General features: G+C 46.4%; 1 pseudogene; it reads right to left on the bottom strand.

Moving 5' to 3' along the window:
* Nucleotides 1–290: 290 nt before the first annotated feature.
* The window catches only part of LOC135560122 (putative uncharacterized protein DDB_G0271606), a 17,042-nt pseudogene continuing 10,919 nt past the window's right edge, over nucleotides 291–6,413 (bottom strand).

The following is a 6,413-nucleotide window of genomic DNA, read 5'->3' as shown; positions in this document are numbered from 1 at the left end:
TCTCTCTCTGTACTGTACTGTCTCTCTCTCTGTACTGTACTCTCTCTCTCTGTACTCTCTCTCTGTACTGTCTGTCTCTCTCTCTCTGTCTCTCTGTACTGTCTCTCTGTCTCTCTCTCTCTCTCTGTACTGTCTCTCTCTCTCTGTACTGTACTGTCTGTCTCTCTCTCTCTGTACTGTACTGTCTCTCTCTGTCTGTACTGTCTCTCTCTGTCTGTACTGTCTCTCTCTCTGTACTGTACTCTCTCTCTCTCTCTCTGTACTGTGTCTGTCTCTCTGTACTGTACTGTCTCTCTCTCTCTGTACTGTACTGTCTCTCTCTCTGTGTGTCTCTCTCTCTCTGTACTGTCTGTCTCTCTCTCTCTCTGTACTGTACTGTCTCTCTCTCTGTACTGTACTGTCTCTCTCTCTGTACTGTACTGTCTCTCTCTCTCTGTACTGTACTGTCTCTCTCTCTCTGTACTGTACTCTCTCTGTCTCTCTCTCTGTACTGTACTGTCTCTCTCTCTGTACTGTACTGTCTCTCTCTCTGTACTGTACTGTCTCTCTCTCTGTACTGTACTGTCTCTCTCTCTCTGTACTGTACTGTCTCTCTCTCTCTGTACTGTACTGTCTCTCTCTCTCTCTCTCTCTACTGTACTGTCTCTCTCTCTGTACTGTACTGTCTCTCTCTACTGTACTCTCTCTCTCTCTCTGCACTGTACTGTCTCTCTCTCTCTCTGTCTGTACTGTACTGTCTCTCTCTCTGTCTGTACTGTCTGTCTCTCTCTCTCTGTACTCTCTGTACTGTACTCTCTCTCTCTGTACTGTACTGTCTCTCTCTCTCTCTGTACTGTCTCTCTCTCTCTGTACTGTACTGTCTCTCTCTGTACTACTGTACTGTCTCTCTCTCTCTCTGTACTGTACTGTCTCTCTCTCTGTACTGTACTGTCTCTCTCTCTCTACTGTACTGTCTCTCTCTCTCTGTACTGTACTGTCTCTCTCTCTCTGTACTGTACTGTCTCTCTCTGTACTGTACTGTCTCTCTCTCTCTCTACTGTCTCTCTCTGTACTGTCTCTCTCTCTGTACTGTCTGTCTCTCTCTCTGTACTGTACTGTCTCTCTCTCTCTGTACTGTCTCTCTCTCTCTCTGTACTGTCTCTCTCTCTCTCTGTACTGTACTGTCTCTCTCTCTCTGTACTGTCTCTCTCTCTGTACTGTACTGTCTCTCTCTCTCTGTACTGTCTCTGTCTCTCTCTCTGTACTGTCTCTCTCTCTCTCTCTACTGTACTGTCTCTCTCTCTCTCTGTCTCTGTCTGTCTCTCTCTCTCTGTACTGTACTGTCTCTCTCTCTCTGTACTGTCTCTCTCTCTGTACTGTACTGTCTCTCTCTCTGTACTGTACTGTCTCTCTCTCTGTACTGTACTGTCTCTCTCTCTCTCTGTACTGTCTCTCTCTCTCTGTACTGTCTCTCTCTCTGTACTGTACTGTCTCTCTCTCTCTCTGTACTGTACTGTACTGTCTCTCTCTCTCTGTACTGTACTGTCTCTCTCTCTCTGTACTGTACTGTCTCTCTCTCTCTGTACTGTCTCTCTCTCTCTCTCTGTACTGTACTGTCTCTCTCTCTCTCTACTGTACTGTACTGTCTCTCTCTCTCTCTGTACTGTACTGTCTCTCTCTCTGTACTGTACTGTACTGTCTCTCTCTCTGTACTGTACTCTCTCTCTCTGTACTGTCTGTCTCTCTCTCTGTACTGTACTGTCTCTCTCTCTCTGTACTGTACTGTCTCTCTCTCTCTGTACTGTACTGTCTCTCTCTCTCTGTACTGTACTGTCTCTCTCTGTACTGTCTGTCTGTCTCTCTCTCTGTACTGTCTCTCTCTCTCTCTCTCTGTACTGTCTCTCTCTCTCTCTCTCTGTACTGTCTCTCTCTCTCTCTGTACTGTACTGTCTCTCTCTCTCTGTACTGTACTGTCTGTCTCTCTCTGTACTGTCTCTCTCTCTCTCTGTGTACTGTCTCTCTCTCTCTCTGTACTGTCTCTCTCTCTCTGTACTGTACTCTCTCTCTCTGTACTGTACTGTCTCTCTCTCTCTCTGTACTGTACTGTCTCTCTCTCTCTCTGTACTGTCTCTCTCTCTGTACTGTCTGTCTCTCTCTCTGTACTGTCTCTCTCTCTCTGTACTGTACTGTCTCTCTCTCTGTACTGTACTGTCTCTCTCTCTGTACTGTACTGTCTCTCTCTCTGTACTGTACTGTCTGTCTCTCTCTCTGTACTGTCTCTCTCTCTCTCTCTGTACTGTCTCTCTCTGTACTGTACTCTCTCTCTCTCTGTACTGTCTCTCTCTCTCTCTCTCTGTACTGTCTGTCTCTCTCTCTGTACTGTCTCTCTCTCTCTCTGTACTGTCTCTCTCTCTCTCTCTGTACTGTCTCTCTCTGTCTCTCTCTGTACTGTCTCTCTCTCTCTCTCTCTCTCTGTACTGTACTCTCTCTCTCTGTACTGTACTGTCTCTCTCTCTCTGTACTGTCTCTCTCTCTCTCTGTACTGTCTGTCTCTCTCTCTCTCTGTCTGTACTGTCTCTCTCTCTCTCTCTGTACTGTCTCTCTCTCTCTGTACTGTACTGTCTCTCTCTCTCTCTGTACTGTCTCTGTCTCTCTCTCTCTCTGTACTGTCTCTCTCTCTCTCTGTACTGTACTGTCTCTCTCTCTCTGTACTGTACTGTCTCTCTCTCTCTGTACTGTCTCTCTCTCTCTCTGTACTGTCTCTCTCTCTCTGTACTGTCTCTCTCTCTCTCTGTCTGTACTCTCTCTCTCTGTCTGTACTGTCTCTCTCTCTCTCTGTACTGTCTCTCTCTCTCTGTACTGTACTGTCTCTCTCTCTGTACTGTACTGTCTCTCTCTCTGTACTGTACTGTCTCTCTCTCTGTACTGTACTGTCTCTCTCTCTCTGTACTGTCTCTCTCTGTACTGTACTGTCTCTCTCTCTCTGTACTGTACTGTCTCTCTCTCTGTACTGTACTGTCTCTCTCTCTGTACTGTACTGTCTCTCTCTGTCTGTACTGTCTCTCTCTCTCTGTACTGTACTGTCTCTCTCTCTGTACTGTACTGTCTCTCTCTCTCTCTGTACTGTCTCTCTCTCTGTACTGTCTCTCTCTCTCTGTACTGTACTGTCTCTCTCTGTACTGTACTGTCTCTCTCTCTCTGTACTGTACTGTCTCTCTCTCTGTACTGTACTGTCTCTCTCTCTGTACTGTACTGTCTCTCTCTCTCTGTACTCTCTCTCTGTACTGTCTCTCTCTCTCTCTCTCTGTACTGTACTGTCTCTCTCTCTGTACTGTACTGTCTCTCTCTCTCTGTACTGTACTGTCTCTCTCTCTCTGTACTGTCTGTCTCTCTCTCTCTGTACTCTCTCTCTCTCTGTACTGTCTCTCTCTCTCTCTCTGTACTGTACTGTCTCTCTCTCTCTCTCTCTGTACTGTACTGTCTCTCTCTCTCTGTACTGTACTGTACTGTCTCTCTCTCTGTACTGTACTGTCTCTCTCTCTCTACTGTACTCTCTCTCTCTCTCTGTACTGTCTCTCTCTCTCTCTCTCTCTCTGTACTGTCTCTCTCTCTCTCTGTACTGTCTCTCTCTCTCTCTCTGTACTGTACTGTCTCTCTCTCTCTCTGTACTGTACTGTCTCTCTCTCTGTACTGTACTGTCTCTCTCTCTCTGTCTGTCTGTCTCTCTCTCTCTCTCTCTCTGTACTGTCTCTCTCTCTCTCTCTCTGTACTGTCTCTCTCTCTCTCTCTCTCTCTCTCTGTACTGTCTCTCTCTCTCTCTCTCTGTACTGTCTCTCTCTCTCTCTCTCTCTGTACTGTACTGTCTCTCTCTCTCTGTTCTCTCTCTCTCTGTACTGTCTGTCTCTCTCTCTCTGTACTGTCTCTCTCTCTCTCTGTACTGTCTCTCTCTCTCTGTACTGTCTCTCTCTCTCTCTCTGTACTGTACTGTCTCTCTCTCTCTCTCTCTCTGTACTGTCTCTCTCTCTCTGTGTACTGTACTGTCTCTCTCTCTGTACTGTCTCTCTCTCTCTCTCTGTACTGTCTCTCTCTCTCTCTGTACTGTACTGTCTCTCTCTCTCTCTCTCTGTACTGTCTCTCTCTCTCTCTCTGTACTGTACTGTCTCTCTCTCTGTACTGTACTGTACTGTCTCTCTCTCTCTCTGTACTGTACTGTCTCTCTCTCTCTCTGTACTGTACTGTCTCTCTCTCTCTCTGTACTGTCTCTCTCTCTCTCTGTACTGTCTCTCTCTCTCTCTGTACTGTCTGTCTCTCTCTCTGTACTGTACTGTCTCTCTCTCTGTCTGTACTGTCTCTCTCTCTCTGTACTGTCTCTCTCTCTCTCTGTCTCTGTCTGTCTCTGTACTGTCTCTCTCTCTCTCTGTACTGTACTGTCTCTCTCTCTGCACTGTACTGTCTCTCTCTGTACTGTACTGTCTCTCTGTACTGTACTGTCTCTCTCTCTGTACTGTGTCTCTCTCTCTCTCTACTGTACTCTCTCTGTATGTCTCTCTCTCTGTCTGTACTGTCTCTCTCTCTCTCTGTCTCTCTCTGTACTGTACTGTCTCTCTCTCTGTACTGTCTCTCTCTCTCTGTACTGTACTGTCTCTCTCTCTGTACTGTACTGTACTGTCTCTCTCTCTCTGTACTGTCTCTCTCTCTCTCTGTACTGTCTCTCTCTCTGTACTGTACTGTCTCTCTCTCTCTGTACTGTACTGTCTCTCTCTCTCTGTACTGTACTGTCTCTCTCTCTCTGTACTGTCTCTCTCTCTCTCTGTACTGTACTGTCTCTCTCTCTGTACTGTACTGTCTCTCTCTGTACTGTACTGTCTCTCTCTCTCTGTACTGTACTGTCTCTCTCTCTCTGTACTGTCTGTACTGTACTGTCTCTCTCTCTCTGTACTGTACTGTCTCTCTCTGTACTGTACTGTCTCTCTCTCTGTACTGTACTGTCTCTCTCTCTGTACTGTACTGTCTCTCTCTCTCTCTCTCTCTCTGTACTGTCTGTCTCTCTCTCTGTACTGTACTGTCTCTCTCTCTCTACTGTACTGTCTCTCTCTCTGTACTGTACTGTCTCTCTCTCTCTGTACTGTACTGTCTCTCTCTGTACTGTACTGTCTCTCTCTCTCTACTGTACTGTCTCTCTCTCTCTGTACTGTACTGTCTCTCTCTCTCTCTGTACTGTACTGTCTCTCTCTCTCTCTCTGTACTGTACTCTCTCTCTCTCTCTGTACTGTCTGTCTCTCTCTCTCTGTACTGTACTGTCTCTCTCTGTACTGTACTGTCTCTCTCTGTACTGTACTGTCTCTCTCTCTCTCTGTACTGTCTCTCTCTCTGTACTGTCTGTCTCTCTCTCTCTGTACTGTCTCTCTCTCTCTCTCTCTGTACTGTCTCTCTCTCTGTACTGTCTCTCTCTCTCTGTACTGTCTGTCTCTCTCTCTGTACTGTACTGTCTCTCTCTCTCTCTGTACTGTACTGTCTCTCTCTCTCTGCACTGTACTGTCTCTCTCTCTCTGCACTGTACTGTCTCTCTCTCTGTACTGTCTCTCTCTCTCTCTGCACTGTACTGTCTCTCTCTCTGTACTGTACTGTCTCTCTCTCTGTACTGTACTGTCTCTCTCTCTCTGTACTGTACTGTCTCTCTCTCTGTACTGTACTGTCTCTCTCTCTGTACTGTACTGTCTCTCTCTCTCTCTGTACTGTACTGTCTCTCTCTCTCTACTGTACTGTCTCTCTCTCTCTCTGTACTGTACTGTATCTCTCTCTCTCTGTACTGTCTGTCTCTCTCTCTCTCTGTACTGTCTCTCTCTGTACTGTCTCTCTCTCTCTGTACTGTCTCTCTCTCTCTCTCTGTACTGTACTGTCTCTCTCTCTCTCTGTTCTGTCTCTCTCTCTCTGTACTGTACTGTCTCTCTTGTACTGTACTGTCTCTCTCTCTCTCTGTACTGTACTGTCTCTCTCTCTCTCTGTACTGTACTGTCTCTCTCTCTCTCTCTCTCTCTGTACTGTCTCTCTCTCTCTCTCTCTCTCTGTACTGTCTCTCTCTCTCTCTCTCTGTACTGTCTCTCTCTCTCTCTCTGTAATCTGTCTCTAAGATGTCTCTCTCTCTCTGAAATACTGTAAAAAAACTCTCTCTCTCTCTGTACTGTACTGTCTCTCTCTGTACTGTACTGTCTCTCTCTGTACTGTACTGTCTCTCTCTCTCTGTACTGTACTGTCTCTCTCTCTCTCTGTCTCTCTCTCTCTGTACTGTCTCTCTCTCTGTACTGTACTGTCTCTCTCTCTCTGTCTGTACTCTCTCTCTCTGTACTCTCTCTCTGTCTGTACTGTCTCTCTCTCTCTACTGTACTGTACTGTCTCTCTCTCTGTACTGTACTGTCTCTCTCTCTGTACTGTAC

The sequence above is a fragment of the Oncorhynchus nerka genome, linkage group LG15, assembly GCF_034236695.1.
Source record: "Oncorhynchus nerka isolate Pitt River linkage group LG15, Oner_Uvic_2.0, whole genome shotgun sequence".
NCBI lineage: Eukaryota > Metazoa > Chordata > Actinopteri > Salmoniformes > Salmonidae > Oncorhynchus > Oncorhynchus nerka.
This window is presented reverse-complemented; position numbering and strand designations above follow the sequence as displayed.